Source organism: Rhinoraja longicauda, chromosome 42, assembly GCF_053455715.1.
Source record: "Rhinoraja longicauda isolate Sanriku21f chromosome 42, sRhiLon1.1, whole genome shotgun sequence".
Lineage (NCBI taxonomy): Eukaryota > Metazoa > Chordata > Chondrichthyes > Rajiformes > Arhynchobatidae > Rhinoraja > Rhinoraja longicauda.
The window spans coordinates 6,749,459-6,761,979 of NC_135994.1; the positions used below are offsets into that span (position 1 = coordinate 6,749,459).

The 12,521-nt window shown below is 44.6% G+C and overlaps 1 protein-coding gene across 7 annotated transcripts in view; it reads left to right on the forward strand.

Annotated features, from left to right (window-relative positions):
• The first annotated feature begins 7,752 nt into the window (after nt 1–7,752).
• The window catches only part of r3hdm2 (R3H domain containing 2), a 204,229-nt gene continuing 199,460 nt past the window's right edge, over nt 7,753–12,521 (forward strand). For all 7 annotated transcript variants that reach the window (XR_013549608.1, XM_078431560.1, XM_078431567.1 and 4 more), the window contains exon 1: nt 7,753–8,014. The gene's annotated coding sequence lies outside the window, so the exon portion shown is untranslated. The remainder of the gene's footprint in view (nt 8,015–12,521) is intronic.

Genomic DNA, 12,521 nt, shown 5'->3' on the forward strand with positions numbered 1-12,521 from the left:
CAGGCTCGGCGATCGTTTCGCTCAACACCTTCGCTCAGTCCGCCTTAACCAGCCTGATCTCCCGGTGCCTGAGCACTTCAACTCCCCCTCCCACTCCCAGTCTGACCTTTCTGTCATGGGCCTCCTCCAGTGCCATAGTGAGGCCCACCGGAAATTGGAGGAACAGCACCTCATATTTCGCTTGGGCAGCTTGCAGCCCAGCGGTATGAACATTGACTTCTCCAACTTTAGATAGTTCCTCTGTCCCTCTCTCTTCCTCCCCCCCCTCCTTCCCAGTTCTCCCTCTAACTTCCTGTCTCCACCTATATCCTTCCTTTGTCCCACCCCCCTGACATCAGTCTGAGGAAGGGTCTCGACCCGAAATGTCACCCATTCCTTCTCTCCTGAGATACTGCCTGACCTGCTGAGTTACTCCAGCATTTTGTGAATAAAATGATCCCAGGAATGATGAGCTTTTGATGGCACTGGGCCTGTACTCAGGGCACTTCATTGAAACGTACCGAATAGTGAAAGGCCTGGATAGAGTGAATGCGGAGAGGATGTTTCCACTAGTGGGAGAGTCTCGGACTAGAGGGCATGGGCTCAGAATAAAAGGACGTACCTTTAGAGAAACAAGGTGAGGGGGAGTTTCTTTAGTCAGAGGGTGGTGAATCTGTGGACTTCATTGCCACAGGTGGCTGTGGAGGTCAATCAAGTCAATGGATATTTTTAAGGCGGAGATTGATAGATTCTTGATTGGTAAAGGTGTCAGGGGTTTTGGGGAGAAGGCAGGAGAATGGGGTTGAGAGAGAGATAGATCAGCCATGATTGAATGGCGGAGTAGACTCGATGAGCCGAATGGCCTAATTCTGCTCCTTTAAGTTATGAACTTACAGGAGCAGAACTCTTACTGGTTGTTTTGATATTACATACGTTTTCTTTCAAAGTCAATTTTTCCTTTCTTGTGAGCTTTTTAGTCTTTCGCTGCTGGATCCTAAACACTTCCCAGTCCTCTGCAGTACCTCCAGCCCATGCTGACTGGTATGCCCTTTTCAATTTAACATTATCCTTGACATCCTTTGCTTGGAATCCCTCGTTCAAATTAGGATGAATTCCTGCTCCACGTTATGGAACAGCTGCTGAATATCTGCCGCTGTTCATCTACTGACCTGCCTCTCAGCTTCTGTTTAATGTATGCAATTTCCACAGCGAGATGGAACTAGTGCAACTTCAGGGTTAGTTCAGTTCAGTTCATTGTCACGTGTACCGAGGTACAGTGAAAAGCTTTTGTTGCATGCTAACCAGCCAGCGGAAAGACAATACATGATTACAATCGAGCCATCCACAGTGTACAGATACATGATAAGGGAATAATGTTTAGTGCAAGGTAAAGCCAGTAAAGTCTGATCAAGGATAGTCCGAGGGTCACCAATGAGGTAGATAGTAGTTCAGCAGTGTTCTGGTTGTGGTAGGATGGTTCAGTTGCCTGATAACACCTAGGATGAGCCTGTCCCTGAATCTGGAGATGTGCGTTTTCAGGCAGAAATGATTAAAGTAATGTGCTTGCGACAATCACCCAGCACTTAAAAGAGCAACCACAGTTCTGGAAAAAGGTCTTGTGGATAGAGGAGACGAAGATTAATTTATATCAGAGTGATGGCAAGAGCAAAGCATGGAGGAGAGAAGGAACTGCCCAAGACCCAAAGCATACCACCTCATCTGTGAAACATGGTGTGGGGGTGTTATGGCCTGGGCATGTATGGCTGCTGAAGGTACTGGCTCACTTCATATCATATCATATATATACAGCCGGAAACAGGTCTTTTCGGCCCACCAAGTCCGTGCCGCCCAGTGATCCCCGTACATTAACACTATCCTACACCCACTAGGGACAATTTTTACATTTACCCAGCCAATTAACCTACATACCTGTACGTCTTTGGAGTGTGGGAGGAAACCGAAGATCTTGGAGAAAACCCACGCAGGTCACGGGGAGAACGTACAAACTCCTTACAGTGCAGCACCCGTAGTCAGGATCGAACCTGAGTCTCCGGCGCTGCATTCGCTGTAAAGCAGCAACTCTACCGCTGCGCTACCGTGCCGCCCATTGCGCTACCGTGCCATTGAAGATACAACTGCTGATGGTAGTAGCATAATGAATTCTGAAGCGTATAGACACATCCTATCTGCTCAAGTTCAAACAAATGCCTCAAAACTCATTGGCCAGCAGTTCATTCTACAGCAAGACAATGATCCCAAACATACTGCTAAAGCAACAAAGGAGTTTTTCAAAGCTAAAAAATAGTCAATTCTTGAGTGGCCAAGTCAATCAAAAAAAAAAAGAAAACTGAAGGGGATTAGCCCCCAAAACAAGCATAAGCTAAAGATGGCTGCTATACAGGCCTGGCAGAGCATCACCAGAGAAGACACCCAGCAACTGGTGATGTCCATGAATCGCAGACTTCAAGCAGTCATTGCATGCAAAGGATATGCAACAAAATACTAAACACGACTACTTTCATTTACATTACATTGCTGTGTCCCAAACATTATGGTGCCCTGAAATGGGGGGGACTATGTATAAACGCTGGTGTAATTTCTAAATGGTGAAACCAAAATGTATAAAAATGACCTTTATTAAAATCTGACAATGTGCACTTTAACCTCATGTGATTTTTTTTCTATTACAAATCTCAAATTGTGGAGTACAGAGGCAAATAAATAAACGATGGGTCTTTGTCCCAAACATTATGGAGGGCACTGTACTTAGTGCTCTGTATAATGTGCAAGTTTTTGATTAAAAGTTGTGGTTGTTTCCTGGCTGTGTGAATTCCTCTTTATAATTGGCCTCTCAGCTTGCTTGATCACATCCATGTTGCTGGCACGGGGGATCCATTTAGATAGTATCGAAGAAACAGAATAGATGAAGATAAGATATAACAAAGGGACAAATAACACTAATGGGAGTAGTTTATAAACCTCCGAACATCAGTTACACCATTAGGAAGAGTATTACCCAAGACTGGGCAGATCGCATTAGTAAGAATTGTTCCGAGGATGTGTTTTTGGTATGCTTTTAAGGCAATTACCAGAAATAATATGTAGTTAAATCCACCAAGGAATAGACTATTTTAGATCTTATATTTTGTAATGGGACAGGGTTAATTGTTCATGTCTTGGTAAAGAATTCCCTGCGGATCACAATATGATAAAACATCATATTGAGTTTGATAGCCACAACTTTACATCTGAAACTAGATCTTCAACTTCATTAAATCCAATTACCTAATGTGCATGAGGGGTGAATTGGCTAAGGTGGGAGTTTGTGAAATTAGGTTAAAAAGTTAAGACGGCAGATGAGCGATGGTACTGCTTTAAATAAATATTTGAAGAAAATCTCACTAAAGTTACATTCCACTGAGAAATACGAGCCCCTAATGGAAAAGTGTACCATTCATGGAGTCTTAGAGTTGCATGGTGGCACAGCGGTAGAGTTGCTGCCTTACAGTGCCAGAATAGGGTGGCATGGTGGCACAGCGGTAGAGTTGCTGCCTTACAGCGCCAGAATAGGGTGGCACAGTGGCACAGCGGTAGAGTTGCTAACTTACAGCGCCAGCATAGGGTGGCATGGAGGCACAGAGGTAGACTTGCTGCCTTACAGCGCCAGCATAGGGTGGCACGGTGGCACAGAGGTAGAGTTGCTGCCTTACAGCACCAGCATAGGGTGGCACGGTGGCACAACGGTAGACTTGCTGCCTTACAGCGCCAGCATAGGGTGGCACAGCGGTAGAGTTGCTGCCTTACAGCGCCAGCATAGGGTGGCACGGTGGCACAGCAGTAGAGTTGCTGCCTTACAGCGCCAGAGACCGGGTTCGATCCTGACTGCAAATGCTATCTGTACGGAGTTTGTACGTTCTCCCTGTGACCAGGTGAGTTTTTCCCAGGTGCTCTGGTTTCCTCCCACACTCCAAAGACAAACAGGTTTGTACATTAATTGGTTTTGGTAAAATTGTAAATTGTCCCTAGGGTGTAGGATAGTATTAGTGTACGGGGATCGCTGGTTGGCGCGGACTAGGTGGGCCGAAGGGCCTGTTTCCGCGCTGTATCTCCAAACTGAACTAAACATACAGGGCAGAAAGAGGCCCTTCGGCCCAACTTGTCCATGCCGATCAAGATGCCCCATCTAAGCTATTCCCACCTGCCCGCATTTGGCCCATATATCCCCAAATCTCTCATGTACCTGCTCAAATATCTTTTAATGACCAACTATAGAAGTTGAGAATTCTCTTAGATTAAAAGAAGGGATTTGTAATGCTGCAAAAAAAGAGGAATAAGCATGAGTATTTGGAGAATATGAAAAATAAAGGAATAAAAATGAAGAAAGTAAATATAGAATATGTGAGTGAACTACTAAGAATTATAAAAATAGACTGTAAAAGTTTACACGTAGAAAGTGCAGGGGAATATTAAAGATAAAGTTCGATCTCTTTAGAGAAAGTGGGCCTCTGCTGGAATTAGTGCTTTGGTCCCCGCGATTCATGACCTATCTCAACAATTTGGCTGAAGGGATCAAATGCTATATTTCCAAGTTTGCTGATGCTATTAAACTATTGTGCATAGGGAGGAGAATATCAAGAGGCTTCAAGAGAAAATAGACAAGCTGAGTGGGTGGGCAAGAACGTGACGGATGAAACATAATATAGAAAAATGTGACATTATCAAAGTGGAAGTGTGGGGTATTTTTTACATAGTGTAGGAAAATAACTGCAGATGCTGGTACAAATCGAAGGTATCACAAAATCCTGGAGTAACTCAGCAGGTCAGGCAGCATCTAGGAGAGAGGGAATGGGTGACATTTCGGGTCGAGAGTTACTCCAGCATTTTTTGATACCTGGTATTTTTTACGAGTTTGGGTAGTTGATTTCCTAAGGGCACCTGGGTGTCTTTGTACCCAATTTACTGAAAGCTACCTTACAGGTAAGCAAGCAGTTAGAGTGGCAAAAGATAATGTTTGAACTTTATTACACGAGGATTTGAGCACAGGAGTAAGGATGTCCTAATGCAATTATATCAAACCTTGATGAAACCACACCTGGAATATTGTGTGTAGATTTACATTCCTGAACTTTAGTTTAGTTTTAGAGATACAGTGCAGAAACAGGCTCTTCGGCCCACCGAGTCCGTGCCGACCAGCGATCCCCGCACACTAACACTACCGTACACACACTGGGGACAATTTACATTTATACCAAGCCAATTAACCTACAAACCTGTACGTCTTTGGAGTGTGGGAGGAAACCGAAGATCTCGGAGAAAACCCATGCAGGTCATGGGGAGAACGTACAAACTCTGTACAGACAGCACCCGTAGTTGGGATCGAACCCGGGTTTCTGGCACTGTAAGCGCAGTAATGCAGCAACTCTACCTCTGCGCCACCGTGCCGCCCTAATATCTTTACTGAACTAGATAGATTTGCCACAGTTGGAATGCAGTAAAGATTCACTGGACTAGTTACAGGGATAGTGGGTTTGCTGTATGAGGAGCGATTGAGTAGACTAGGCCTATGTTGTCCAGAGTTCAGAAGAAATTGAGGAGTTCTCATTGAAATTTTCAAAATTCATTCAAGGCTTGGCAGGAAGAATGTTTCCCCTGGCTGAGGAGAATGGACCTAGGGGTCAGTCTTAGAATAAGGGGCAGGCCATTTTGGAAGGAGACAAGAAATTCCTTTGCTCAGATAGTGGTGAATCTTTGGCATTCTCTGCCCTGGAGGGCTGTGGAGGCTAATTGTGAGTTCATTCAAAACAGAGGTTTCTGAACTTTGGCTAAGATGGAAATTTGGAAAATTAGTTTAAAACATTAAGACAGCAGATGAGCAATGGTATTGATTTAAATAAATATTTGGAAAAATCCTCAATAAAATTATATTCCATTGACTTTGTGGGCAGCACAGTGGTGCAGCGGTGGAGCTGCTGACTTCCAGCACTGGACACCCGGGTTCGATCCTGACCATGGGTGCTGTCTGTACAGTTTGCATGAACTCTCTGTGACTACGTCGGTTTTCTCCGGATGCTCCGGTTTCCTCCCACATTCCAAAGACGTGCAGGTTTGTAGGTTAATTGGCTTTCGTAAATTGTCCTGAGTGTGTAGGATAGAACTAGTGTACAGGTGATCGATGATCGGCGCGGACTCAGAGGGTCGAAGGGCCTGTTTCCATGCTGTATTTTCCCATTCAATTACTCGTGGCATTAGGGGGCCACTCTTGTCCTGGGCCTCCTCTATTGTCAGAGTAAGACCACATGCAAACTAGAGGAACAGCACCTCATATTCCCCTTGGGTAGCTTTCAACCCAACTGTATGATTACTTGTGTCTGGGATTAAAGTAATTGTATTATTGAAGAAAAAGTATTAATGCCAGGAAAGCTAAACTCTCTGGTTCAGGGATCACTAAATCTACACAGACATCTTTCTTTGTAGTCAATTATGAGTGTCGCCATATTGTATGGGGAGAAGGCAGGAACGGGGTACTGATTGATAGTGATCAGCCATGATCGCATTGAATGGCGGTGCTGGCTCGAAGGGCTGAATGGCCTACTCCTGCACCTATTGTCTATTGTCTATTGTCTATTGTCTATTGTTAGTGATCAGAGATCCTGGACCAAAGGTTCCTTCTTTCTCCTTTTTGCTTGCTGGTAATGGAATACTATGTACATAAGGGTAAATGCTAAAAATTATGCAAGTGCACCGAGTGAAAATTTTCTCCAAGCTGATTTACTACATCTACTCTGAAATGTATTGAAGGAATTCCCAGCAAGTGTTCTGCAAATAATCTAGTTTTGTTTTCCTAGATTAATATTTCTGTAGCATCTTTTTTATAAACTTAGGATATCGAAAAGCCAAAGCTAATTAAGTATTTTTTAAAATGCAGTCATTGTTGTTTGGCAGGAAATGGGGCAGACCAAATGGGGCTCACACAAGAAGCTCCTGCAAGAGGCACTGTGACACTAACCAGGTTATGATGATGTTTGTGTAGGAAGGAACTGCAGATGCTGGTTTACACAATAGACACAAAATACTGGTGTAACTCAGCATGCCAGGCAGCATCTCTGGAGATCCTTTTCTCCAGAGATGCTGCCTGTCCCCCTGAGTTACTCCAGCATTTTGTGTCTGTCTTTGATGATGTTTGGTTGTTAGCTAAATCTTGCCAGAGTCAGACGAGTGCGAACATTTGCTCTGCCCTTTGAAATACTTGTTAAAGGAAGCTTTTCTCACCCACCTGAGAATTGTAACCTGAGCGTCAATCTAATTAATCTGAGGCAAGCACTGCGCAGTTTCCACAGCACTACACGGGAACATCAGCCTGGATGTTTTTGTTGTTGTTGTTGTTGTGCTCGAGTCTTTGCAGTAGATTTGAATGCATAACTATTGCACTCAGTGGCAGCCGCTGAGCTGTAATAAAGCGTTACTGCTGGGTTTACACGTGTCCACTTCCTCCTGCCTCTGGAACAAGGCCGCCTCCATGGAAGTCCTGGTGGAAATGGGTCGCATGCTACACTTTTCAGGGCGAGTCACGGCCTGAAGTCTGTGTGCAGGGACGGGGGAGGCGATCAGTGAAGGCGCGCAGCTCCCGCCACATTCCGCACACGCTGTCGTGCAGAGCGGCTCAGCGGCGGCCGGCCGGCCTCTACGCACAAACCCGTGACGTCACAAGCACGGAGCACCTGTTGACGTCACTGAGTGGGCAGGAAGGTGTGACGCAGCACGCAGGCGCCGGAGCCGGCGAGATTATTTTCTTTCTTTTCTCTTTTTATTTCTCCGCCGTTTGGTTTCTTTCTCATTTCCTTCTTTGTGTTTTCTTCCTTCCCCTCCCTCCTTCTCTCTCTCACTCACTCACTCCTCGCAAGGCGAAGCTTTGGGTTTTTCTCTCTCTTCCCCCCCCCCCCCTCCCCCTGGTCGGCAACGGTCGGTTCGCGGTGCGAGCGCCGAGCGCCGAGCGCGGAGTTTCTGAGGCGTCGGCCTGAAGGCGAGTTGTGAGGCGGTGAGTGGGAGGCAAAGCGTGGGAGGCCTTCGGGGGGTGGGGAGTACAGGGGGGGCGGGGACAGTGCAACGGCGGGCGGGCGGTGGTGGGTGGGGGGAAAGGGTCAGGGCTCCAGGGGCACATGCGAAAAGCACCAGGGAGCATGCTTGCTCACGACCCAGTCAAATTAAGTTTTAGTCAATGTACTTCCAGGGTGTCTTCACTGCAGGGTCACACTTACTGGTTTTCAATCGTTTCACATGCTTGTTTTATGCCAGAGGGCAGGCATGATCCCATTGTGCTTGAGAGGCATCGGGGTTTAATACTCGCCGCACATTAATGATGTCTTTCCAACATCAAGACCCTCTAAAGGGTTGGCTTGACATCTGGAGGATAGGGAGGGTCAGTTTGATGTACTGAGTGAAAATGTGCTGAATTCTGTTAGCCACGTGTAGGTGGGCTTGTGTGTTTGCCTGGATGACATGCTGGCCAATATCCTGAACTTAATTAAGAACGTACCATGATGAAACGTGAACGGTTCCTGCTAAAAGCATGACCTCTTCTATCACCTGGAACATTTTTTCAGGATTCAAGTCCTTGGATCAGGTTTTTCCTTTCCCTGGAATAATAGAGATTTTGCTTGTGTTACAATTAGTCAACAACTCCATGTGGTAGAAGGTAGAGCCTAAATTATGTGGACCTTCAAGTATCCAGTGAATTGATGTGTTGTATCCTTGCCCTGGAATGGAATGGCCAATGATAATTCCTCAAAGTTCCATTGGTACTAAAAGCCATTGATGGCTTGCAGGATCTTAGCTGTGGCCATGCTGATTGAAAGAAAGGGTTGCATTTCTAAAGCAATTTCATATTCTTGGAATATCTAGAAACATTTTGCAGCTAACAAGGCAATTTTGTGAGTGCAATTACTAATGCCATGGTGAAAAATAATACAAAGTTCTTGTGTGTAGCAAATTGGATAAGGCAGAATTCATTGAATGATGTTGAGGTCAGGAATTTTGTTCCATGAATGTTGAGGATAAATCTTGGTTTAAATGCAAATCATCATTAAGGTTTGTCACGGAGTGTTTGTTTTGTACTGTACTTTTTCTCTGATATGCTTTCATTTTTAGATTGAGTGTGCTGAATCTTTGCAAATTCACTTGGTCACGGTCCACTTAATTTGTCCACCTAATGTGAGAACTTCTGGAATGTGACATAATTTTGCAGCATCCATAAGTGCTGTTTCTTTTGAATCTTTGTGCCTTAAAAGGTCTAGCTTTTTTTTCCTGATTACCAAGGAAAACATTGTGGGGACTTTGATCCTTTTCATCCTCAATGATAGCAAACAATTCTTTGTGTCACAGCTCCTAGCAAAGTACCAGAAAGATCCCACTGAGTGCGAGATCCAGGATATGGCAGTGAAATGCACTTATGCAAGAGGGTTGTGGGTTTGGACTATCATGACCCTTGACTTGTCACTCTGTACTTTATTGGGGAAGTAATTTTTTTAATTCATTGACAACATGTGAACATCACTGATAAGGCTAGCAATTGTTTTCTTTGAGCCGTAGCTGTGTCTTTAGTGGAATTAATCCCTCAAATTTGGAAAAGGATTTTAAGGGTCCAGGTGCAATGATGATGTCGGAATCTTTTTCCAAGTCAGAATCGTATAGCTTGGTGTGAAGTTTGTAGGTGGTGACGTTCCTATCTGCCTGTGGTCTAAGTCGCTGGTTCTCAGCCTCTGCCCGTGGCCCAATGTTGGGCTGTGAAGGATTGAAACTGGGTTGTCAGGGGGTCCAAAAGTTAAAGACGAATGATGGGAAATTGCAGCAAATGTTGAATCGGTTGCTGCGCAGTCTTGCAGCTGTTGTGCAAGTTTCAGCATGCAAGGGGCAGGCGGGTGATGATTGGTGTCATCACAATATTCATTATGAGTCATTTATTTAAAACTTTAATTTTGTTTTCAATTATTTAATTTGATTTTTATTTAATGCTTTAATTTTGTGATTAATAAGCTGAAAAGCCAAAGTAAAATGTTTTGAAAATCGAATCATTTTTGGCAGAATTATCGATTCATTTATCGTGCTATTTTAAATCATGGACCATGAGTCCAAATGTTTGATCAATTTTTGGCCGCGGATGAAAAAGGTTGGGAGCCACTGTACTATGTGGTGGAGATCAGAGGCTCAGAAAATTTGAATAAGCATTAATGCAGTGCATTTTGAAGATGGTACACACTGCAACTGTGCTGCACTGATGGAGGAAGAGAATGTGTACGATGGTGAATGAGGTGCCAATCAAGTAGGGTTTGGTGTCAAGCTTAGAATGTTATTAAAGCTGTATTCTTTGAGCCAGTGGTGACACTTCTGATGCGGTGCATTGTTGGTGATGGAAAGGCATCAGGAAATGCGTCACTTGCTGGCCTTGACAGGATGGATGTGGAGAGGATGTTTCCTTTTGTGGGTGAATCTAGAATTAGGGTTCACTGCTTAAGAATGGTCTGAAGAAGGGTCTCGACCCGAAACGTCACCCATTCAATAGACAATAGGTGCTGGAGTAGGCCATTCGGCCCTCCGAGCCAGCACCACCATTCAATGTGATCATGGCTGATCATTCTCAATCAGTACCCTGTTCCTGCCTTCTCCCCATACTGATGGAGGAAGAGAACTCTGCTATCCTCAAGAGCTCTATCTAGCTCTCGAATACATTCAAAGAATTGGCCTCCACTGCCTTCTGAGGCAGAGAATTCCACAGATTTACAACTCTCTGACTGAAAACGATTTTCCTCGTCTCCGTTCTAAATGGCCTACCCCTTATTCTTAAACTGTGGCCCCTGGTTCTGGACTCCCCCAACATTGGGAACATGTTTCCTGCCTCTAATGTGTCCAACCCCTTGATAATCTTATATGTTTCGATAATATCCCCTCTCATCCTAAATTCCAGTGTATAGTCACTCCAGTCTTTCAACATATGACAGTCCCGCCATTCCTTCTCTCCCAAGATGCTGCCTGACCCGCTGAGTTACTCCAACATTTTGTGTCTACCCAAGAATAAACAATTGCTAATTCGTGACAAATGAGGGAATTTATTTCTCTGGGTATGGTAAGTCTTTGGAATCATCTTTCTCAGGGGTGGTGAAAACGAAGTCCTTGAATATTATTGAGCCAGAGATGTATTCTTGATAAGCGTGGGTGTAGTTTGTGTTGCTGCAATCTGATCAGCTCCGATCTTATTGAATGGCAGAACAGGCTTGGGAGGCCATATTGTACTCCGGCTGTGACTTCCTAAATTCGTATGACCTGCTCTTGTTGCCACAGTTTTTATGTAACTCTTCCAGCTGAGTTTCCGGTCATTGGTGACATCCAGGATATTAATGGAGGATTGGGTGAGGTTTGGGGAATACAGTTGAAGGAAATGCACTCTTGTTGAAGATTATCATTCTGTGGCACCTGTGTAGCATGAATAATTTCAGCCCACACCTAAATGCATGCAGGAATGGATTGTTTCATGTTCTGAGGAGTTGAACATTGTGGAATCACTGGAATCCTAATTCCTGACCTTTATGATGGAGAAAAGGTCATTAATCAAGCAGCTGAACTCCAAGGGTTGACTAGATTGGTCTCCCACAACACACTCCTTCATATAAGTCATGGTTCCAGCGTGTGGAACATTGACTTTGTTTTACAAGGCCTCCTTGATAGTACACTTGCTCAAACACTATTTACTTTTCAGTGTAGTTACTCTTGCCTTGCCTCTGGATGCTCTTCCATCCTTAATTGGGTTAACAGGCAGCACAATGTGAAAGGATGATCGATATAGACTTGGTGGGCTGAAGGTGTAGGAAGGAACTGCAGATGCTGGTTTCAACTGAAGATAGACACAAAATGCTGGAGTAACTTAGTGGGACAGGCAGCATCTCTGGCTAGAAGAAATGGGTAACGTTTCGGGTCGAGATCCTTCTTCAGATGGGGCTGAAGGGCCTGTTTCCATGCTGTACCTTTCAATCAATGAATCAACCTTGTAATGAGGCCAGGAACAGGATGTTCATACTGAGCCCAAACTAAAAATGAATGTACAAGTTATCAATAGCTGGCATTTGATTTGGGAGATTCTCTTGAAGTAGCCATTATGAACAACTGTATTTTGTAGATGGTACACATGGCAGCTGTTGGAAGACACAATGAAAATGTAGAATGGTGAATCTCTACGATTCCCAGGGCTGCCTTGATACCATTCTCAATTAAATGCCTCTTGATGTTGTCACCCTTGCCTCATCACTGGAATCCAGTTCATTGGTTCATGTTTGGATCAAGGCTGTGATGAGATCTGGAGCAGAGCAATTCTGGCAAAACAAACTGGGCATCAGCAAGCTGCTGGAGACACCAGAGATTGCCGATGCTGTAAACATCATTGCAGAAACTAGTATTGTGCCAATTGAATCCTGATAGTCAAGAATGGAACTAGGTGTGTGGCTGGAAGCTGGAGCATGTCCAACATTGGGAACCAGGGATTGGAGTGTGGGTTGAAA